Source organism: Rhinatrema bivittatum, chromosome 1 (genome assembly GCF_901001135.1).
Source record: "Rhinatrema bivittatum chromosome 1, aRhiBiv1.1, whole genome shotgun sequence".
NCBI lineage: Eukaryota > Metazoa > Chordata > Amphibia > Gymnophiona > Rhinatrematidae > Rhinatrema > Rhinatrema bivittatum.
This window is the reverse complement of record NC_042615.1, coordinates 617,487,831-617,512,717: the sequence shown is the minus strand read 5'-3', so window position 1 is coordinate 617,512,717 and position 24,887 is coordinate 617,487,831. Positions and strand designations below refer to the sequence as shown.

General features: G+C 44.6%; 1 protein-coding gene across 2 annotated transcripts in view; it reads right to left on the bottom strand.

The window, feature by feature from the left end:
* Nucleotides 1–24,887, bottom strand: part of TRIM36 (tripartite motif containing 36) — a 344,127-nt gene that overhangs the window by 287,284 nt on the left and 31,956 nt on the right. The window lies entirely within an intron of this gene.

Sequence of the window (24,887 nt, the reverse complement as noted above, 5' to 3'; positions counted from 1 at the left end):
GACAAAAACCAAATGCACAATAATAAAACACAAAATCAATTGTACACTCATTCTTTCTAGCAGACATCCTTTTTTATATGATTTGTTGCACAGTACTACCATACCAGATACCAGAAAGGCAGCCACACGATCAGGGCAATGTAATATACTGCGCTCAGGCTAGCACACTTAATATTTTAGACATGCTAAAATAACCCCCACTGCAATATGAGGATTAGCATGTCCAAAACACACATCCAATCAAGCGTTTTGCTAATAGCGCTCTGCACATGCAGATTCCATATGGATGAGGGTATTAGCTATTACCCCACGATGCCAAAAATTGCCACACAGCCAAGGCACCCATTTTAATGCAGTAAATTAAACACGTGCCGGGGCAGCTGGTGTTAAGGGCTCACAAAAAAAAAAAAAAAAAAAAGCTTGCTTACACCACTTGGCCAATCGGATCAGACCAGATTGGCCAAGTGGTGCAGGTCAGACACAGGTATCCTATACCTGAAATAGAGCATCTAAGGTCCCTATGGTAAAACAGCCTTTGCCAGACTCCAAATTCCACCCCACCCCACATATACAAAATTTACACACTCTTCCCTTACTGCCAATTGCTCCATTCACTATCACATGTCAGTGAAAGGACCAATCCCCTTTCAGAAGGCTGTCCTGACAGTGAAAAGGACCAATCAAGAGCAGCCTGTTGTGAGCACATCTCCTGGGTGCCGGATGCAGAGCACTACGGTAGCATCCCTTTTAGCGTGGTAGCCCATTTGCCTATTGCATCAACCGCCCAGGAGAGGTGAATGTGTGCATGTTCAGAATTGTGCGCCCAGTTTGAATGCACAGTTTCTGCTGCACACCAAAATGTAATCTTTTTGAAGAAAAGGGCTGGAGTCCCCTTTTAAAGCAACTATCCTGAAAAAGATTATTTGCCCTTAGAAATTAAATTACCGCTTAATAAAATATTTAGTGTCCTTTGCCCCACCTCCCTGCCCCAGGAGAGTGTTGTGACCTTTTAGATTCTCACAGTAGAGACCGAAATGATTCATATGTGATCCTGACAAGCATGCTCAGCTAGATCAGGCACAGACTCACAAACAAGGAAATAATCCTTCAGTGCACGGTTAGGTGGGTATTTTTAGCACAGGGCTGGTCTGGTAACACGGCATATATGAGGAACATCCACAATCATTTTATGCAGGCTGATGCAATATTGTCATGTAAAAAACCCATGTTTTTAATATTTGTCTTATAATAAATAGGAATTTTGTTTCTTGTTTTAGTGTAGGCTGCCCATGCTTGTAGGGAAGCTATATTCCTGCAGTGACATCAGAAACAACATTCCAAGTATTGTAGTAACATTAAAACAGAAGTACTGTTTTTTTAATTCACAACCTGTGCTGGTTACAGCAGTGTTTTTCAACCAGTGGGGTCTGTTGAGGAAAATGAAGAGAAAGCAAGACTCAGTCAGCAGCTGCATACTGCACTGCTTGACTGGGTACCCTACCCCCCAGCCAGCAGACTTTTTATCTAACCCGCCACACCCTGCTCACCTATTTTTTTCCAATTGGGGTCGAGCTTGAGATCCCTGACCCCCATCTCTAGGAGAGGAGCAGCAGCTTCTGCATGTTAATGAGACTGAATCAACATCTCTTCTTCTCAGGTCCAAGCTGACTCATTTAGAAGCCAGCTGGAGAGAAGGCACCATAGGGACTGAGAATGAGCAGCCACTGGTGCAGGCTCATGTTGGCTCCTTACCATTTAGCTGCAGTTGCTCCCTTCCCAGATATGAGGCCTCAGAACCAGCCCCAACTAGAAAAAAAAAAAAAAGCCCTGGGGGAGGATTAGTTTCAGTAGTGTCTAAGAGGGAGGATTTCTTTTCTCTTTTTTAAATGACCACTCACTGGCTGATCAAATAGGGGGAGGAGAGAAAGATAGAGGGAAAATTTTGTTTAATAAGAACAACTTTATTTTAGAAAAAGGGGTTTTCTTCAACTTGCTAGTTACCTTCTTAAAATGGCAGATCAGTTACAAAGCTGACCCATAAAATGTAACACACCAGGTGGAAGGAGGAGTATATTTTTCTCCATACTTTAATTTTCTGGGAACCTCCCTTTCTCCAAATCATCAGGACTGCAATTAAAGGGGCCGATGCAAAATAAAAGTGCGGAAAGCGGGCACTGAAAAGTCAGCGCCCGCTTTCTTAATGCGCGCATGGCGCTTGCAAGGGGGCGCCATGCTATATGCAAATTAGGGGGTTGCGCTAGCAAGGAGGCGCTAGGGTGCAACCTTGGCACCTCCTTGCTAACGCGACCCCGCGGTTACCGGCGGTCTGCCAGCTATGAACACAGGCGCCGAGCATATCGGTATTGTTCTTCAATGCGGCCGGCTGAGGGTTTTGTTTTTTTTTTTTTTTTTTTTTTAACTTTTTTTCAATGCGCTCAATTAGTAACGCCTGCTCCAGGCAGGTGTTAACAGCTAAGTGATAAATGTACGTCTGAGACGCACATTTATTTTTTTTGCATTTGGAGTGAATGAGTATTACTCATTCACTCTGCGTGGGACGCGCATTAAATAGGGACTAATCCCCCTATTGCATTAGAGGGTGGATTAGCGCCTATTTAACCAGTGTCCAACTGTGGGTTATTCAGTGCGCTCGGCTGAGCACACTGTATAGCATCGGCCCCAAAGATAGGTAGCGCGTAGGTCCCAGATATACAAATGTTTGAGAAACATTGGGTTACTGTAGGATAATAATCTGTGCTAGTCCTTCAAACCACATGACTTTTACACGCAGTTGCCAGAGTTGCTTAGCCAGTGCTTTTTTCCCCCATCAGCAGCTCTGTTTTTATATCAGAGATGCCCTTTCAACCTAAAGCTAAGCCCTTGATTATTTAAAAAATATTAATGATCTTGTAAATAGTAAATGAAAAAGATGCTTTAAACTCCCTAAAAGAGGCCAGTATTCTATAAAGGGCAATATTGATGACACAATCAATGTCCATGGAAAGCCTAACTAAGGAGGGGGTGTATCAGGGAGAAGGAGTTAAATTGCTGGAGTTCAGCTTCATTACTGTGCAGTAGGACATCAGGCTGATTATCAGAATGGAAGAATGAAACATTAGGTTATGGAAGGGAACAAGATATATAAAAGTGTTCCTATCATTGCATGCATTCAAAAGAACAAAAATGTTTAGAGTAAAACTAATTTTTTTTTTTTACCACTGGTGTAATTGCTCCACTTTGATCAGGTTCTGAATAGTTTGGTATCCCCAGTGGGGTTAGATAGCAGGATATTAACACTGGCAATAAGTCACATTGTTTTGTGTTAGATTAGCAGATAAGGTTTGCTTTATGCAGGGGGCGGGGTCACTATCGTAAGCTGAGAATACAAATATGTTATCTACTTTTTAAAAATAAAGGCAGTCTTATCTATGAGCACACACAATGGGAAAAGAAAGCAGCTCACTTGAAAGAATACAATCTCAGAAGTTCCAGGTTTATCATATCACCCCTCAGCCATCTCCAAGCTGAAGAGCTCTAACCTAAAGAACCTTTCCTTCATAGGGGAGCTGCTCCATTCCCTATAGCATTGTGATTGCCTTCTCTGTACCTTTTCTAGTTCTGCTATTTCCATTTTGAGATGCAGCAAACAGAATTCATACAGTACTCTAGGTGTGGTTGTACTATGCAGCAATGCAGAGGTATTTATCACTTATAGATTTCACAAAATCCAAAATGAAGTTCAATACAGATCACAATGACACACACAAAGCTTTAAAACAATCAAACTCTAAATTAGAATTAGAATATAAATCCTAAATAAAATGTGCTGAGAAACTGGCAACCAATGAGGCTCCATGAGGTGTAAGGAACATTCTCTCTCTTATACAGGCCGATATAGTAAAGTGCGCTAAAGAACGCACTATTAACCCCCGTTTGGACGCGCGTTTTTGACGCGCTATTTTTACCCCTTATACAGTAAATGCATGACCAATCCCCCAGAAACTAATAGCGCCTGCAACATGCAAATGCATGTTGATGGGCCTATTAGTTATTCCTGCATGATACAGAAAGTAAAATGTGCAGCCAAGCCGCACATTTTACTTTCAGAAATTAGCGCCTGCCCAAAGGCAGGAATTAATTTCAGCCAGCACAGGGAAAATAAAGTGTACAGAAAAGCAGAAAAAACTGCTTTTCTGTACACCCTCCAACTTAATATCATAGCGATATTAAGTTGGAGGCCCCAAAATTAAAAACAAAAATTAAAAATCTGCCCGCGGGTTGGAAGACAGATGCTCAATTTTGCCAGCGTCCGTTTTCCGAACCTGTGGCTGTCAACGGGTTCCAGAACAGACACCGGTAAAATTGAGCGTCAGCTGTCAAACCCGCTGACAGCCGCCGCTTCTGTCAAAAAGGAGGCGCTAGGGATGTGCTAGTGTCCCTAGCGCCTCCTTTTATCGCGGGCCCTCATTTGCATATTTTTTTTACTGAATTGCGCACCCAGGGGAGTGGTCTGGGCGCTCGCCGGCTCTCCCGTGCGTCTTACTGTATCGGCCCAAAAGTAATTATGATATTTTCCATCAATAAGCAGGCTGAATTAGCCATTACATGTGTGTGTTGTCATCCGGCAACACCAAATGGACTTCTCTTCAAGCTGTAGAGCTTTGAGCTCTACTGAGTATATGCGGGAATTCCCACATTGGCATAGCTTAATAAAGCTCCTCAGTCATTTTTTTTGTCCGTGCTGAAGTAGGATATGTACTTCATTTTCTCTATTTTTTCACTTCAAATTACCTTTTTGGTGAGAAACGTTTTTCTGTCTTTCCTTGCTGCTTCTGCAGCCCCATAAAAGCACTTATGAGCTGCTAACATTAAAAAGACAGTTTCACAACATTGTTGGACCAGAAGAAAAAGCCTACTACAGTGAGTGGTTTTAAGAACTGCCCATGTGGCAAAATTATGTCCCTCACCGATGGCCACAACTTCTGCTATCACTGCCTGAAGCTGAATCATGACCAGAAAAATTTTGAAGTCTGTAGATGGATGTCCCTGCACTCACAATGCACCAGGTACTTGCATATGGAAGAATTTTGTAAAACTCTAAGGAGTCGTAGTAGATCTTCCTCCCATACTGCTATTTCATCTGTCTCCTTAGAGACTAGGGGGCGCTCCATGAAGTTATCATGTGGCACATTTAAAACTAATCGGAGAAAGTTCTTTTTTATTCAACGCACAATTAAACTCTGGAATTTGTTGCCAGAGGATGTGGTTAGTGCAGTTAGTATAGCTGTGTTTAAAAAAGGATTGGATAAGTTCTTGGAGGAGAAGTCCATTACCTGCTATTAAGTTCACTTAGAGAATAGCCACTGTCATTAGCAATGGTAACATGGAATAGACTTAGTTTTTGGGTACTTGCCAGGTTCTTATGGCCTGGATTGGCCACTGTTGGAAACAGGATGCTGGGCTTGATGGACCCTTGGTCTGACCCAGTATGGCATTTTCTTATGTTCTTAAAAAGATTTGAATCAAAGTTCTTCAAAAACTCCCTCCTCCACTCATGCCAAGATTGCCTTCAGCTGCCTAGGCAGAATTAAAGCAAAAAAATGGCATCATTTCCTGGAGCTGTCCCTTCCTGCGTTAAAATAACAAACCTACAAAGCGAGGTGCATCGGCATCATCAAAGTATCCCTCTTTGGCACTGGTGGTGCACAGAACAGCACCACACGGTGCACAAACGCACAATGTACCAACGCATGATGCATCCCTGATATCCAAGGTACCAGTGCACTAGATGCACACAGCTACGATGTATCATGTCTTGACAATGCAGCAATGCTTACACAACACGATGCACCAGTGCACCCAATGCACAATGAACTTGATATATGTTTCACGCCACAATGTAACAGGGCAATCCTGCTTAGAAGCCTAGAAACATGACAGTCCTATAGAATGGACAAGCATTCCATCTCCTTCATCCATTCTCCTCCTGGTTACCCAGCAGTGTTGCCTACAAAGCAATATACTACTTGTCCAATATCTGCAGGAGGAGAAGACAGGTTACCCTTACCTCCTCCAATAATCAGAACACTAATGCCCCCTAAGTTGGTAGCAGATGGTCTTTGCCTGGAAACAGCAGATCCTGTCTAATAGTTCTGTTTGCCTTGAATCGACCATCTATTACAATCCAAATGTCTGTCATAGCATTAGAAGAGGATGTCCATCTGCCTACTCCTGGCAAGAGGACACAGGTTTAAGGTTTATTATTATTTATATACCGTTGTCTCAGCGAGCCTTCACAGCGGTTTACAATACAAATAAATATACAGTGGAGAAATTACATTCAGTCATAAAAGTTAAAAACAGCTAAATTTAAAGGAAAGAAATTACAAAAAACATAGCTGTTAAAATATATAAATGTAAATAAGAACTATAAATATTAAACAGATAAAAACAATAAAAACAATAACACTATATACATTGCAACATTGCCTGCGAATTAATAGAAAGCAGCCTGTGCTTAATTTTCAATATATGCTGCATTGAATAACCACGTTTTCAATTCTGCTTTAAACTTGATTTTTCCCCGCTGTGTCCTTAATTGAGTTGGTAATGAGTTCCACATTTTTGAGCCTGCGATGGATAACGCTCTTTCTCGAATTTGACTAAGATGTGCTGACTTTATTGTGGGGATTGATAAAAGACCTTTGTCAGCCGATCTCAAGTGACGTTGTGGAGTATGCAGTCTCAATGCTGCATTTAACCATTCTGTTCTTTCTCCGTAAATTATATTATGAATTATACATGCAGCCTTATACAGGATTCTATAATGGATAGGTAACCAATGCAAGGTTATTAATGTTGGAGTAATGTGATCAAACTTCTTTTTTCCTGTTAAAATTTGAGCCGCTGTATTCTGAAATACCTGGAGAGGTCTGATGGTGGATTTAGGTAGGCCTAAAAGAAGAGCGTTGCAATAATCTAGATTGGCGAACAGTAAAGCCTGTAATACAGATCTAAAATCGGAAGGTTCCAGTAATGGCTTCAATTTTCTTAAAGTTAAAAGTTTAAAATAGCCATCTTTTAACTTGGTTGCAATATGTTTTTTCATATTAAGCTCTGAATCTATTATTACTCCCAAATTTCTGGCAGAAGATGAAGGCATCAAATCAATGTTTTCAAATCTAAAAGCAGGAATCTTTACTTGCGAACATTTTCTTTCTAGTAGTATTTTTTCAGTATTTAATATTAATTTCATTTGAGATAATAGTTTTTTTATGGCATCAAGATAAATTGTCATTAACTTATAAGTAAAATCTATGTCATTTTCTATCGGGACTAAAAACTGTATATCATCTGCATAAACATAAAACTTCAAATCTAATCCAGTAAGAAGGTGACAAACTGGTAACAAACAAATATTAAAAAGGGTTGCTGAAAGCATCGAACCTTGAGGTACACCTGTTTGAAGAGGGATTTTTTCTGAAAAGGAGTTGTTTATTTTAACTTGAAAAGTACGTTTAAGGAAAGAGACGAACCATTGTAAATCACGGTACAATTAAGTTTTTGCTTACTTTTTGTTGCTTTGTGTCAGTGATAGTTCTGATAATTTCCATGATTAATGCAGACGGATATCGGTTGTGATGACATATTGATATATTCAACCATGATTTCTTGATATTCTGCTGGAGTTTGTTTTTCAAGTTAAATATAAGAGATTAGATGGCAAATGTGAAAGGGCGCTCCTTCGGCGCGCAACACCGGGACCTGACGCCGGCACTTTATGGCCACCCGCGGCTCTGATTGGAGGAACACCCAGAGGCGGAGCTATGGGAGCAGGGGGGAACAAGCGCTGCTAAAGGCACCGGACCCGGCGGAGCAAAGATGGCAAGTGATACCTTTCAAAGTCCTGGCCTCCGATGGAAATTGAGGCAGAGATCAGGCAACACAGCAGCAGGTAGGGTTTGATGGTAGGGCTTCCACGCCGGGACCTGACGCCGGCGCTTTATGGCCCCCCGCGGCCTTGTGAGGAGTTTACCTCTTTCAAAAGAGGCAGATGGAATGCTCCAGCCTCTTTTTACAACTCTTGCTTCAGCAGTTCCACAAATGGGAGTACCAAACTCACACCTCTAGGTATGCTCTTATCAGAACCCCATCAACATACTCAACTGCTGCAGAGTCTTTTCAATCTGAGAGAATGAACCAGGTTGCTCCTCTTCTTTCCCCTTCTTTGTCATTGGAATCCTGGTTAAGTGAGCCCATACCCCTGGGATCTGATGAGGAATCCACTGGAATTCAGTCAGATCCTCAGCCAGATGACCCAGAACACTCCTCTTCTGGAAGATCTTACCTACTGTAAACTCACTGAAAAATTAGGAGCAGCACTGGGTATTCATGTATGCAAGAATATGAACCCATGTGCAGAGTTCCTTGGATTGCTCAAAATTCTGGATACATCAGCTGAACCTGCCGCCTTACCAGGTCATGACATTCTGAGAAACAATTTTATGTTCCCTACATCTCAAAAACTAGACCTCATTTTCGAGTTCAGTAGTCACCAAGCTTTGGCATGGTTCACTTATCATACCAGTCTGTTGTAGCGGAATCTACTATGAAAAAAGCAAAGAAAACCCATATTCATTCTAATTCCCCACTGGGTAAAGATCACAAACTTCTGGATAATTTTGGCAAGAGAATATTCCAGAGTGCTATGCTTTGTGCTCACATCACTAGCCATCAGTTGTACATGGTGTAATACATTCACGATGGTCTTCAGAAGCTGAAGCTATACCTATCTTGCTCTAATCAGAATACCTTCTCTCAAACATTCTGGGATGTGGATGAAGTGGTTTGATGGCACCTCCATTCTGTAAATGAGTCATTCGACTTTACTTCATAGGTCTCTGCAACTTCTATTGGAGTGCAGCATATGGCATGGCTACAAGCAAGCTCCATCTGAGAGGACATCCACGAAAAATTAGTGAACCTCCCATGCTTAGGAGACAACCTCTTCAAAGAGAAGCTCCAAGACACACAGCCTCCCAGATAAAGGACCAAAATGTGAAGGTAAAATCTCTCCTTAGCGCCTGAGCAACCTGCCCCATGGTGGCATCCAAATTGCCTATATAAACAACCCTATTTTCACAAATCAGCCTTTTCAATAGTACTAGCTTCCACCTCTTCTGGCACAGTGTCAGCAGCAGCTTCTGACCAAACCCAGACAGCATGAATGCTGTCAGCCAAAAACCACTCTGCAGGCCCAACTGAAACCAGGGCCCAGTTTTTGATGCCATTGACCAATCCTCTTCTGGAACTGAGAAATTCAATACTTCCCAAAGAAATGGTGTCAAATAATCAAGGGCTTCTGGGCCCTCATCATTGTGCAATATGGGTACTGGTTGCATTTTTCCCAGCTCCCATCCCTTCCACACTATTCACCTCCCTGTTTGGATCCATCTCATCTCCCTCAGATCCATCTGGAAGTGCAATCTCTTCTCAAGTATTAGGGTTTGGAGATGATTTCTGCATCACAATACAATCAAGGTTTCTACCCCAAATATTTCCTCATCCCCAAAATATTGGCGGTGGAGGGATTAGGACCAATCCTAAACTTAAGAATTCTCAAACATATCCTCAGAGAGAAGTCAAAATTGAACTCCATTGGCTTCCCATCTCCTCCCGTATCAGATACAAAATCCTCACCATTATTCACAATTCCCTGCACAACCACAATCACTCCTGGCTTGAGGATGCTCTTCGATTCTGCTCCTCCAATCATCTTACTAGAATCGCACTCTCAGGAGCCCTCTACACCCCTTCCCTTTAATGTGCTCACCACACTTCCAGAGAAAGAGCCCTATCCATTGCAGGCCCCTCCTTCTGGAACACTATGCCACTTGAGCTCCGACTAGAACCATGCATTCGGAAATTCAAAACAGGGGTTAAAGCATGGTTCTTTAAAATGGCCTACCCTGACTCGGATCCTACGTAGTCCCCCTGCTCCCTCTACTCTTTCAGAGAAAGAGCCCTGTCATTACCGTACTTATTGCCTTCCCCTTTATTCCTTTAATTGTACTCCGATTTGTCTCTCATATCTCTGCACCTCCTTATATTCCCCCTTTTATACCTCTTTATATACCCCTTTCCCCTGTCCTTAAACCCTTCCTTCCCATTAGCAACCCCGGCTAGACTATATATAGTTGCCTTTCTGAACGTATAATTTGTAATGTCATATATAGTGTCTTCTGTATGTATTAGTTAAAGTTAATGTATAATGTTGTATATAGTGTTTTTTGGAGTGTATAATTTATATATAATGTATAATGTTATCCACAGTGTATAAGGTTATACACAGTCCCTTTCTGAGTGTATAATTTGCAATGTTACATATTGCAATGCTCATTATCTCCCATGACCCCCCACCACCATCTCATCAAGCTCCTCTGAATCAACAAACTCAAATAGCAAGTTCTCTCCTGACGTCAGGGATCTAGGAGCCTGGATAGACAACAATCTAAACCTAAAAGAGTTTATAAACACTACCACAAAGGACTGCTTTTACAAATTGCAAGTCCTCAGAAAGCTAAAACCTCTCCTTCACTTCAATGACTTCCAGCTAGTACTCCAATCCATCATACTAACTAAGCTCGATTATTGCAACTCCCTTCTACTCTGACTCCCCACAAATATTATCAAACCCTTACAGATGGTACAGAATGCCGCTGCCAGAATCCTCACAAACTCCAGCAAAAGAGAACATATCACTCCAATCCTCCTTAACCTTCACTGGCTTCCTATTAAACACAGGATCCTCTTTAAAGTTCTCACAATCGTTCACAAAGCGACACACAAACTCGCTCCCATCATGTTAAGCACACAACTTCAACCTCATACATCTTCCAGACCCATCAGAAGCGCATACAAAGGCACACTGTATGCCCCGCCGGCAAAAACATCGCTAAGGAAACTAGCACTATCTTCAGCAGGCCCCCACCAATGGAACGCACTCCCCCCAGATCTAAGACTTGAACCAAGTCATCAGGAGTTCAAAAAAAAGCTAAAAACCTGGCTCTTCCACCAAGCCTTCCCAGACACTTAATGCTGCCCTAGATGCTATGATAAACTCAATCATGGGCCACCTCATTAAGTTATCCTATTCTGACTTTTTAACTGTACTATGATTCTGAGTTCAAACGTTTCTTGTAACTATACAATACTAAGTTCAATTTGCTCTTTGTTTGATTGTTCTATCGAAACACCCCCCCCCCTTTTTTTGGGCATTTCACTGTTTTATGTAAACTGGAGTGATTTGTATTTCATACATGAACCTCGGTATATAAAAATTAAAAAAAAAAAATAAATATTATGTTCTTTGGTTGTTTTTCCATCAGGTACTGTTCCTATTCTCCTCTTCCTCTTTTTCCCCCTCTTCTCTCGCCCCTTCTCTCTTCCTAGCTGCTCCCCTCCCCCCACCCTGGTTTTTTGTATTTTCCTCCATGATGTACCCACGAATGTTGGTATATAAAAGCTAATAAAATAAATAAATAATTCTTCCATTCATTCAGCAGCATGAATGGATGTGTGCCCTGGATCTCAAGGTTGCCTATACTCCACTCCAATTATCCATCCCATTGATGATACTTACTATTCCAAGTGGATTTGTCCCACTACCAATGCAAAGTCCTTCCATTCAGCCTCTCTTCTACTCCTTGAGTCTTCACAAAGTGCCTTGCGATAGTAGCAGTGCACCTACATCGCCAAGGGATACAAGTCTTCCCATACCTCGCTAATCACAGCACAGTCTCAAAGAGCATTTCTCCACTTTCTAGATGTGACTATTCATCTTCTGCAGAGTTTAGGGTTTCTTATCAACTTTGAGAAATCAAACCTAGAACCAATTCAGCACCTACAGTTCATACGAGCATGCATAGATTCCTCTGACAGAAAACATTCCTGCCTAGCGTACAGATGTCAACCATGATTTCTTTCATCCAAACACAGCTATTCATGCTGAATTCTATGGCCAAGAAGCTCCTCATAATATTGGATCATATAGCGGTGGCCATCCACATAGCTCCACTAATCTGCCTTCGCATCCATTACCTAACAGCATGGTCTGAGATCTCAGTGGGATCAACTCACTCAACCTCTCTTTATTCACTAATATGAACCATACCACCGATGGAAAGAGTTGCAGTGGTGGTTACATCCCCATATACTTCGGGATGGAGCGCCACTTTGCTTGCTTCCCCATCAGCTTCTCCTTACAACAAATGCCTCCACAAGAGGTTGGGGAGCCCATGTGGGATCCTTCTGTACCTAGGGACTTTGGCCTCCTCAAGATTCTCTTTCCAAATAAATCTCTTGAAATTAATAGCAATATTGCATGCTCTGAAAATCTGGAACTCAGTGGAGAGTCATCAAGCAACCCTGAAATCCACTTGTCTACCAGGTGTTTCCAACATTCTAGAAAATCAACTCAGCAGAGTGTTTTGATCTCACAAGTGGTATCTACAGCAATCAAGAGCAAACAAACTGTTCAGTTTCTGGGGTCTACCAATAGTGGGCCTGTGCCCACAAAACACAAAATAATCAGTTTACTCCATTTTTCCAAGCAAACACAGACTAGCTTCAAGATGCTTTCTGTTGCGTCCGGTCTCAGATGGCTTCGCCCCGTATGCCTCACCTTGTTCTCGGCTCCTCTCGCTTACCTTGGGAAAATGGCTACCGCCGCATCTACAAGCCGTCCTCTCCGGCGTCCCCAGAACAGCTATGTCATTGCCTCCCGCCATGTTCCTCCCAAGACCCTACTAGGGTGTGCGCATGCGCTACCTACGTCTTTATTCCAGCTATGGCGCGAACCTCGGGGGCATCGCCCTCGAGTGACGTCACACCATCCGGATATTTAGCCTGCCCAATTGCTGACTGACTGAGTTAGCAAGGATTGGACTCGTCCGGTTTAAGCTACTCTGCTGCTTCCATACTGCCGCTGGAAGCTCTCTCTCTGCCCTTCGGGGTATCAACTAACCTGGGTACCCGCGCCTCAGGGGCCCTCTATTTTATTTCAGGTGCCTTACTGGGATCAGGTACTCGCTCCTTGAGGGCCTGCTCTCCCAGCCTCAGTGCCAGTACCATCTACCTCAGCCTGGTGGAATCACCTACTCACTAGGTGGTAGCTGTAGGTTATCTAACTCTCAGTCTGTCTCATCTACGCATTGCTTTGCCTGGGAAATCTACACCGGAATCCCCTATATCAACGTGGTGAGATGGGTTCCCTCTGCCGAGAGTCCCGGGACTGCTACCTCTGGATCAACTCATTACTACTACCTCTGGTGGTATACATCAAGCTGTATAATAAAAGAGCTAAAATCTGTGTTTGTGCGTCCTGAGTCTAGCCCAGTACTGTGGCTCCCCACGGGGCCCCTCCCCGTGGGCATGGTCATCTGCCACAGTACCCAAGAATCTACCCAAACACCGCTAAACCATAACAGATTGCTAACTCCATGGATTCGGCTCAGCTCATGGCATTGCAGGCCTGGCCCAGCAAACCTCTGAAAGGCAGAATGCGCTGGAGAATTCGACTGCTGCATTCAACCAGCTACATGCACAGATAAACTTACCCACCACCACAGGTAAAGAAGTTACACCGCCAGAAGTGACGGTCATAAGAACATCAGAAATTGCCATGCTGGGACAGACCAAGGGTCCATCAAGCCCAGCATCCTGTTTCCAACAGAGGCCAAAAACCAGGCCACAAGTGTTTATTACCCAAACACTAAGAAGAACCCATGCTACTAATGCAATTAATAGCAGTGGCTATTCCCTAAGTATAATTGATTAATAGCCATTAATGGACTTCTCCTCCAAGAACTTATCCAAACCTTTTTTGAACCCAGCTACACTAACTGCACTAACCACATCCTCTGGCAACAAATTCCAGAGCTTTATTGTGCATTGAGTGAAAAAGAATTTTCTCCGATTAGTCTTAAATGTGTTACTTGCTAACTTCATGGAATGCCCCCTAGTCCTTCTATTATTCGAAAGTGTAAATAACCGAGTCACATCTACTCGTTCAAGACCTCTCATGATCTTAAAGACCTCTATCATATCCCCCCTCAGCCGTCTCTTCTCCAAGCTGAACAGCCCTAACCTCTTCAGCCTTTCCTCATAGGGGAGCTGTTCTATCCCCTTTATCATTTTGGTTGCCCTTCTCTGTACCTTCTCCATCGCAACTATATCTTTTTTAAGATGCGGTGACCAGAATTGTACACAGTATTCAAGGTGCGGTCTTCACCATGGAGCGATACAGAGGCATTATGACATTTTCCGTTCTATTAACCATTCCCTTCCTAATAATTCCTAACATTCTATTTGCTTTTTTGACTGCTGCAGCACACTGAGCCGACGATTTTAAAGTATTATCCACTATGATGCCTAGATCTTTTTCCTGGGTGGTAGCTCCTAATATGGAACCTAACATCGTGTAACTACAGCAAGGGTTATTTTTCCCTATGTGCAACACCTTGCACTTGTCCACATTAAATTTCATCTGCCATTTGGATGCCCAATCGGTCAAGACAATTGTACCTCTATCTGCTCCAACACGCTTCTCGGGGGAAGTTTGGAAATGTAGAGGTTTTCTTAACCAGTGTTGCATGCACTTTTCCCTGCAACCTAGCCACTTTCCTACAGCTTATGCCAAGACCACTTACATCTTGTCTTATCTAAACAGAAGAGCATTGGCTTGGGCCTCTTCGCTGTGGGAGTACGATGAGCCTATCCTACATGATCTTGTCGGATTCCTTGAACTGTTCAGATCAGTTTGATGACCCTGCCCAGCATACCACTGCAGGATCTTCGTTGGTTCACCTGAAGCAAGGTACTAAACCTTTAGCTGACTTCGCCATAGAATTCAAGACCCTGGCGTCTGAATTACATTGGGACCCTAAATGCCTGAGGGCCCTCTTCTTTGAAGGACTGAACTCTCGTTTGAAAGACGAGCTGGCAGCTCGTGAGATACCTGAGAACTTGGCTGAACTGGTGAAGTTGGCAACAAGGATTGATCGCCGACTTTGTGACAAGGTTCAAGAGACCAAGACTCCCAGAAGACCCTTTCAGGGTGAAGCTCGAGTTAAGTCCACACCCAGGCCTGTTCCCTCGGGTCCAGTTGCTGGCGAAGAAGAACCAATGCAATTGGGCCTCAGCCATCTGACGTCAAAAGAGAAAAGAATGCGGAAGAAGTTGGGGCTTTGCATGTATTGTGGACAAGCTGGCCATGCTGTTTAAACATGCCCTATCTGTCCAGGAAACTGACAGATCTAAGTCCTGCGGGAGGACTCTTCTTAGGTCTTACTGCGCCCCTCTCCTCCACTCTCTCTTTCTGTATCCTTGATCTGCGGACCCTTAGCGTATCAGACTCTTGCCCTGGTGGACTCAGGGGCAGGAGGTAATTTCATTTTACAACAATTAGTGGAGCACTTACGGATTCCCACTACCACCATGACGTCTCCACTACTCCTATCTTCAATTCATGGAGAGCCCTTACTGGGCGAAGTAACCCAGCTCACCGAACCAGTATGCTTACGGACCAGAGCTCTTCATTCTGAAACTATCTCCTCCTTTGTTTTAGAGAAGGCCATGCACCCTATAGTACTGGGGGCTACTGTGGCTGAAGCAGCATATGCCTCAATTCAATTGGACCACTCTGGAACTTTCACGTTGGGATCCAGATTGCCATGGTAAATGTCTGATGGCGGTCGCTCCTATACCCTTCATGCCAACTACCCCATTGATGCCCGGGTTGCCGCCTCAATATGCATCTTTTCAAGATGTATTTTCCAAAGAAGCTGCAGACGTACTACCACCACACAGACCCTATGATTGCACCATCAATTTGAAGCCTAACACTGAACCACCCAAAGGACAGGTCTACCCTCTCTCCGTGGTAGAAAATAAAGCCATGTCCGAATATATACAGGAGAACCTTCAAAAAGGCTTCATAAGACCCTCCAAGTCTCCTGTGGGTGCAGGCTTCTTCTTTGTAGGGAAGAAAGACGGTACGTTGCATCCATGTATAGATTACAGAGGTCTAAACGAGATCACTGTGAAAGACTGCTATCCCTTACCACTCATCTCAGAGCTATTTGACAGACTACAGGGATATTCTCCAAGCTTGATCTCAAGGGAGCCCACAACTTAGTTTGCATCCACTCTGGCGATGAATGGAAGACAGCCTTCAATACCCAGGACGGTCACTTTGAATATCTAGTGATGCCCTTTGACCTGTGCAACGCCCCAGCTGTCTTCCAAACTTAATGAACGACATTCTGCGGAACCTTCTCTACAAATGTGTCATTGTATACTTAGATGACATCTTGATCTTTTCCCAAGACATGGCCACTCATCTGGAGGATGTCAAAAGAGTGCTGCAAAGACTCCGCAAGAATCACCTATATGCCAAGTTGCCTGACTGCGAGTTTCACAAGGAATCAGTGCCTTTGTTAGGGAACATTGTTTCCAACCAAGGTTTCCAGATGGACCCACAGAAGCTGGAGAGCACTAAGAAATGGACACAACCCACTGGTCTAAAGGCTCTCAGATGATTTCTGGGTTTTACCAACTATTACAGAACATTCATCAAGAACTACACCTCACTAACTGTTCCGCTTACAGCTATGACTAAGAAAGGTGCCAACGTTGCCAATTGGTCTACGGAGGCAGTAACAGCATTCCAGAAACTGAAAGATGCCTTCTCAAGCAAGTCGTGCCTCCTACATCTGGATCCGACTAAGCCCTTCATTGTTGAGGTCGATGCCTCAGATGTCTGTATAGGGGCCGTGCTAAGCCAGGCCGGTGATTCTAAGGCCTTACACCCATGCTCATTTTTCTCCTGTCGCTTCTCACCAGCAGAGAAGTACTACAGAATAGGAGATAAAGAGCTCCTGGCAATAAAGATGGCATTCGAGGAGTGGAGCCCTTGGCTCGAAGGAGCACAACATCAGATCACAGTCTTTACAGACCATAAAAATCGGGAGTACCTCCGTCACGCACAGCGCCTAAACCATAGGCAAGCGAGATGGTCCCTGTTCTTCAACAGATTTGACTTTGTGCTGAAATACCGCCCTGGAGATAAGAACATCAGATCAGATGCCCTATCTTGCTCAGTCCTCTCTGAGGACATACCTGATGAACCCCAACATATCAATCGATGCGAAAAGAGTTATCTTGTCAGCTACTCACCCAGTACCTGCAGGTAAGACCATTGTACCCAAGAATCTAAGAAAAAAAGTTGTTAGCTTGGGCTCACGACTCTAAACTGGCTGGACACCCTGGTCAACACAGAACTCTGGCAAAACTACAGAAATACTACTGGTGGCCCACCATGAAGGAAGACACGTTCTATGTTCGTTCCTTCTTGCTCTAATTGTGCCAGACAGAAACCGCCGCCTGGTCATCCTTGGGGCCTACTCCAACCCTTGCCAGTGCCAGAAGAGCCCTGGACACACATCGCCACAGACTTTGTGGTGGACTTACCACTCTCAGGAGGAAACATTATTTGGGTAACAGTGGATCATTTCTCGAAGATGGCTCGCTTCATGGCTCTCCCTGGCTTACCCACAATCATGGAGCTTACAAAGCTTTTCATCACGCATATCTTTCGCCTACATGGCATGCCAAAGCACATATTTCTCTGACAGAGGAGCCCAATTCACAGCTAAGTTCTGGAAGGCATTGTGCAAGAAGTTTGATATCCCTCTCGACTTCACCTCTGCATACCATCCTCAGTCTAACGGGCAAATGGAGAGAATGAATAGGACACTAAAGCAGTTCATTCGTGCCTACATGGGCACTCGTCAAAATGACTAGGCTGAACTATTGCCCTGGGCTGAATTCAGCATCAACTCTCATCCAGCAACATCAACTGGATCAACACCATTTGAAGTGGTCTACGGATGACTACCATTACCACTTCCACTTTCAGTGTCATCCCTGGTAGCTCAATCTACTACCAAAGATATTCAACAACTATGGACTAAAACCAAAGAGATGCTTAATAAAGCAGGACTAAAAGCAAAGAAAGGCTATGATGCTTATCACGACAAGGCTCCAAAATTCAAGCCTGGTGATAAAGTCTGGCTATCCACTAAGCACTTAAGACTCAAGCTACCATCAGCTCGTTTTGCTCCTCGCTACGTCGGACCCTTTCCCATTCTCCGACAACTAGGCACTCTTACATATAGTCTTAAACTTCCACTAGCATTGAAGATTCATAATGCGTTCCACGCCTCACTATTGAAATCATTAGTCCTTAGTGAATTCTCAACCAAGACACCTGAACCCACACCTATTTATGCAATAGAAGACATCGAATACAAGGTAGACGCAATCCTTGACGTAAGAAAGAGGCAGAGTATGGGAATACCTCTTGTCATGGGAGGGTTATGGACCTGAAGAAAACTCTTGGGAACCTTTGGCTAATATCATGGATAAAGAGATGCTTCAACAATTTCACAGAATGCATCCTCAGAAACCAAGACCAGGTAGGAAGCCTGGAGGGCACCCTTTGAAGGGTGGGTACTGTTGCATCCGTTGGTTTCAGTTGGCTTCGCCCCGTATGCCTCACCTTGTTCTCGGCTCCTCCCACTTACCTTGGGAAAATGGCTACTGCCGCGTCTGCAAGCCGCCCTTTCTGGTGTCCCCGAAACGGCTATGGCATAGCCTCCCACCATGTTCCTCCCAAGGCCCTACTAGGGTGCACGCACTACCCATGTCTTTATTCCAGCTATGGCGCAAACCTCGGGGGCATCCCCCTCGAGTGACATCACACCATCCGGTTATTTAGCCTGCCCAGTTGCTGACTGACTTTGAGTTAGCAAAGATTGGACTTGTCCGGTCTAAGCTACTCTGCCGCTTCCGCACGGATGGTGTGATGTCACTGCTTGCAGACGCGGCAGTAGCCATTTTCCCAAGGTAAGCGGGAGGAGCCTAGAACAAGGTGAGGCATACGGGGCAAAGCCGACTGAGACCGACGGATGCAACAGTACCCCCCCTCCCCTTCAAAGGGTGCCCTCCAGGCTTCCTACCTGGTCTTGGTTTCTGAGGATGCATTCTGTGGAATTGTTGAAGCATCTCTTTAGCTCTCTGTAGCTCTCTCTCTGCCCTTCGGGGTATCGAATAACCTGGGTACCCACTCCTTGGGGGCCCTCTGCTTTATTTCAGGTGCCTTACTGGGATCAGGTACTCTCTCCTCGAGGGCGTGCTCTCCCACCCTCGGTGCCAGTACCATCTACTTCAGCCTAGTGGAATCGCCAACCTACAGCTACCATCTAGTGAGTAATCTCTCAGTCTGTCTCATCTACAGCATTGCCTTGCCTGGGAATCTACACCGAAATCCCCTATACCAACGTGGTGAGACGGGTTCCCTCTGCTGAGGGTCCTGGAACTGCTATCTCTGGATCAACTCACTACTGCCACCTCTGGTGGTACACATCAAGCTGTATAATAAAAGAGCTAAAATCTGTGTTTGTGCGTCCTGAGTCTAGCCCAGTACTGTGACTCCCCACGAGGCCCCTCCCCATGGATGTGGTCATCTGCCACAGTACCCAAGAATCCACCCAAACACTGCTAAACCATAACACTTTCCTGCTCGATTGGGGACAAAGCCTCATGTACACTTTTTCACAGACACCCACTCATTGCCAAACTAGTACAGAAAGTTCTTAAAGATCATGGCTGCCTGATCTTCATAGCACTGGTGTGGTCTAGACAAAATTTGGCATCCTTATGTCATCATACTTTCCAGGTGTCCTCCCATACCTTTGGGGTCAGACCATGCTCTTCTAACTCAGGATGACAGGACACTTCTTTCATCCCAATCATTCAGCCTTCAACCTCACAGTGCTCAGTGGTTGATCTCAGATGGTAAAAAAAAAAAAATTTGCAAAGACATATTGGTTTAATCTAGAAAGCCTTCAACCTGAAAGTATGCTGTCAAATGGGGGGGGGGGGGGGGGGGGGGGAAGGGATTCTCCATCTGGTGCTAACAGCATGATTCTGATCCCTTTTCATCTGAGCCTCCACAACTCTTACAGTACTTGCTTCACTTCTCCAATTCAGCCTCACTATTACCTCAGTGAGAGTACACCTGAGCACCATCATGGTATATCACACCTTGTCCAAAAAGACAATCCACACATCCGCTTGTGTCTTGTTTTATGAAAGGACTTTGACATATCAAACCCCCCGATACAGAAGCCTCCTATTCCATGGGGTCTCGATGTGTCCTCTCTCAACTGAGGAAAGTCCTTATTTTGGAGGAGATCATGAGATGCACTGAGGGAAGTGGATGTGATCTTCCCTCTCGAATCCCTACTCATGCATCGAGCCCCATATACATCTGTCAACTAGCTTTTTCTGACCCTTCAGCCGTTCCCTAACTGGTTCCGCAGTCTCTGGGTGCCTAAATGGCATCGCCGATGGCAAAAAAAAGACAAAGGACAAGGCCCGCCCTGCTGACCTGCAGATGGAAGATGACACTGGGCCCTCCGAAACAGCGCATGCTGTGACTGTAGCTGAAATGAAAACGGCCATTGTGGAAGCCCTGAAGCCAGAACAAAGTTTCTGCTAAATTAACTGAACTTTCTTGCTTCTATAGCGGGTTTTGAAAACAGTTTTGTTGAAGTGGAACGGCGAGAGTCCGATACTCAAGATGGCCTCCATGCAGCCCAGATGGAGATATCCCAACTGAAAACCTCTTTGGCCAAGCATGCAGAGGATTTAGAAAATCACTCGCATCGGTCTAACCTACGAATTGTTGGCCTGCCGGAATCCCTGGAGGAGAAAGATTTACCTACTTTCCTTGAAGCATGGCTCTCTCGCAAACTCAGTTTGTCGCACGTACATGGCCCACTAAGGGTGGAGCGGGCCTACAGGCTAGGGCTTAAAGGGTTAGTCCCTGACGGACCTCGTGTGGTGATCGCGAAAATATTTAATTTTGCCCACAAAACCGAAGTTTTGCAAATCCTGTGCATGGGGAAACTCTTGGCCTATGAGAACAAAAAGATCTTCATGTTCTAAGACTTTTCTCCGACCTTGGCGGCACAGCGTCAAGCCGTAACCCCATACTGCTCCAAACTCTTCGCGACAGGCATCTGCGCTGTTATGGTCTACCCTGCCAAGGTGCAAGTGCAGGCGCCCGAGGGAGGGTGTTGGTTCTTGGAGATTGGCGAAATTTAGCAATTTCTCAGTAATGGGGAGGCGTCAATATCGGGCGCTCCCACGGTGATGCTGCGTCCGGTCTTAGACGGCTTCGCCCCGCTTGTTGCACCCCTATCTCGACTCCTCCCGCTTACCTGAGCAAGATGGCTACCGCAGCATCATCAAGCCGACTTCTCTGGCGTCCCCGGAATGGCTATGGTGAAGCCATACGCCATTGCTCCTCCCAGGTACCTGCTAGGGTGCGCGTGCGCAACCCACGTCTAAGTACGCCCAGTGGTGCGAATCTCGAGGGCGTTCCCTCATCTGACGTCACGCCAATCCGGGTATATCTACTTCTCAAGATTACTAGCTCATTGAGTTGGCAAAGGCTCGAATAGACTCGTGTGGACACGTACTGCTCCTGTCTGCGCTACTCTGCTGCTTCCCTGCTGCCTGCAGGAAGCTTTCCTTCTACCCTTCGGGGTTTGCTACTAACTTGGGTAGCCACTCCTCGGGGGCCCCCTGTTCTATTTTCAGGTGCCATTCAGGGAATAGATACTCACTCCTCGAGGGCCTGCTCTCCCTGCCTCAGTGCCTGTACCTACAACTATCTGGTGGAATCGCATCCATAACAGCTAACACCGAGTGAGTACTCTAATATCTCATCTGTCTCATCCACAATAACGCCTTGCTGCGGAATCTCCTGATGTCACCTAGGAGAGAAGGGCTCCCTCTGCCAAGGTCCCTGGGACAACAACTCACCACTGCCACCTGGTGGCTATCTTCAAGCTGTATAATAAAAGAGTTCAATTCTGGTGTTTTGTGTATAGAGGAGCCCAGTGCTGTGGCTCCTCACGGGGCTCCTCCCCATGGGCGTGGTCATCTCCACAGCACCCAAAGATCCACTAAAACACACACAATAACAGGAGGTGACAGGCGGTGGAACCCTGTAATATGCAGGCCGCTTACCAGGACTGCTCTGCGTCCTCACCAGGTTGATGGTCGATTCGCCCTCCTGAGTGTGCCGCTTCCTGGGAAGCCATGCATAAGCGGACCTTCGGAGGTTTCGGACAACCCATTTGCATTGACACAAGCGATTTTTTGGTGTTTGGTTTTTTTGCCTTGCTCGTTTCCAAATGTTACTGCAAGTTACGCACACCTTTTCTTTTTGGGCCTCGCTGGTGTAGCGCTGACCCGCTGATTATCCGGTGCCAATTAGATGTGTGCAAGTAATTTCACTGTTTGACTTTTAGGTGCTGTTATGGCTCTGTTGCTTGTTTTGCTATCTATTGTGTATTTTTTACAGCTACAGTTTGAGGGGGATGATATTTTCTTTTTATTCTGTGGTTGGGGCTGGGTCTCGGGCTTGAGATCAGTCTGTATGATAGTGATCTCGATTATACACTGGGGTATGATTAAATTGGGGAATCAGAGTTGGGGAGAAGATTTGGGAGAGTTGATGATTGTTTGCCTCTGTGCTGTGTCGTTGCTCTAGTTTTCTGTTATGGAAGCCATTTCAGAATATATTATGGCTACTCTGTATGGGAGGGGACCCCTACTGGGAGGATCCTTTCCCTATACCTTAGCTGGTATGTCCCATGGTTTGTTGTCTTCAGGAAATATAGATGACTAACCGAGGGACTTGTATCTTTTCTTGGAATGTTTGTGGTATACACTCACCCATAAAGCGGTCTAAAATCCTCACTCTTTTAAAGAGGAAATACAGATTTAGTATTCCTACAAGAAACACATCTCACTGATCATGAATACAAAAAATGTCAAAATTGGGTGGAAGCCGTCCATTATGCATCCGCATCCACCAAATCCACAGGAGTAGCCATTCTGATCAACAAACATCTACCTCTTACCATCCAGAAAGAAATCAAAACCCCCCCCTTGGTCATTATATTGCTTTAATTGCTGATCTCAACCATATCCCTATTGTCCTTTGTAATCTCTATGCCCCTAACACTTATAATCCGGTCTTCTTTCAGGACCTTTACAGTATTCTTCTGCCTTATGCAGCATATACTCTTATTTATTTATTTATTTAAGGTTTTTATATACCGGCATTAGTATGCAAACATCATGCCGGTTTACATTGGAACTAAAAAGGAGGAAAGGAAATACAATGAACAGGGGTATTGGGGGTCACCCCCAACCACAACTCTTGTGGTTGGGGGTGACTTCACTGCTCTCAGAGACCCTTCATTTGGACAAGTCCCAGATGAATCTGACAGAGCGCAGGTCTAGTAAAGGGATCTCTTTTCTTGAACGCTCCCTGCACTTGGTGGACACCTGGAGGACCCTACACCCCTCTGATAGGGACTTTACCCACTTATCTCAGGCTCATTCCACTTATTCCCGGTTAGATTACCTATTAGTAAGTTCTCACGCTCTCTAAAATCAGTAGCACAGGTATCGATGACATTATTATTTCTGACCATGCACCTGTTTGGATTTAACTCTCATGGTCTTCTCTCACTCAGCCCTCCTTTGTCTGGCGCTTCCCCTATTTTTTAGCTGACACTCATTTTCATGACTTTTTACACTCTAAATGGAATGACTATATGCATTTGAACAGTATACGTGTGAACGATCCTGTTTTGTTTTGTAATACTTCCAAGGCAGTATTGCATGGGGATATTATTTCCTACTTGGCCCACCGGCGGAAGATGTTGGACAACCGCCTTCTGGCCCTAAGTGGCCAGTTTCACCATGCTAAAAGGGCTTTATTGAATTCTCACACCAAGGCAAACAAAGAATGTTATGTTATATGTCAATCCAAATGGCCCTTAACTCCCTCATACTTCAGTGGACCAAAAAAAAAAAAGAGTCTACACTCCACACTCTGGACTGCAAATAGGCATTGGCATATTACAAAAAAACAAACTTATTCAGCCTCATCATCAAACCAACTAGTTCATTGATCATACTATCCTAAGCACCACAGAATAGCGATTGCCAAAATGAACTTTATGCAACTGGTTAGCTGACTGCATTGGCCACTCCTGTGACTTAGCAGGACTTATTACAGACTCAGTCAAGGCTCAAAGTATAAGCTATGGTTTCTTCTGTTGCTCATCTCCGTGAAGTACCCATTTAAGATATCTGTAAAGCTGCAACATGGTCTTCAATCTACACATTCACATCCCATTATTGTCTTGATAACATCTCACAGACAGATTTGGGCAAGCAGTTTAGTGCAATCTATTCTTACTGTTGTCCATTCTCCATGGTGGGTCTGGGTTGCTTACTAAGTAATCACTCTTCTACAACCCTCAGCTTGGGATTTCCCCACATTTAATGGCTAATTCAGCCTCCTTATTGATGGAAAAAGCAAGTTTACTTATCGTAAAGAGTGTTTTCTGTAGGTAGCAGAATTAATTATCCTTGAAATACCTGCCCAACTCCCTGGAGAGTTGACCAATAACTAGGTTCAGCTCAGTTACAAACTGAGGTGGATCATAAAGCAACACCTGTGTGGAAGTTTCTACACATGCTCAGTACAGCTCAAAGCTCTACAGCTTGGAGAGAAGTTTGTTTGGTGTTGCCCGATGACAACACCCCCATGTAATTGTTAATTCATCCTGCTATCTGTAGAAAACATTTATGGTAAGCAAACTTGCTTTTTGCTCTCCATTCCTTTCCTAGCAATTACCAACTTTTTTTTTTTTTTTTTGGGGGGGGGGGGG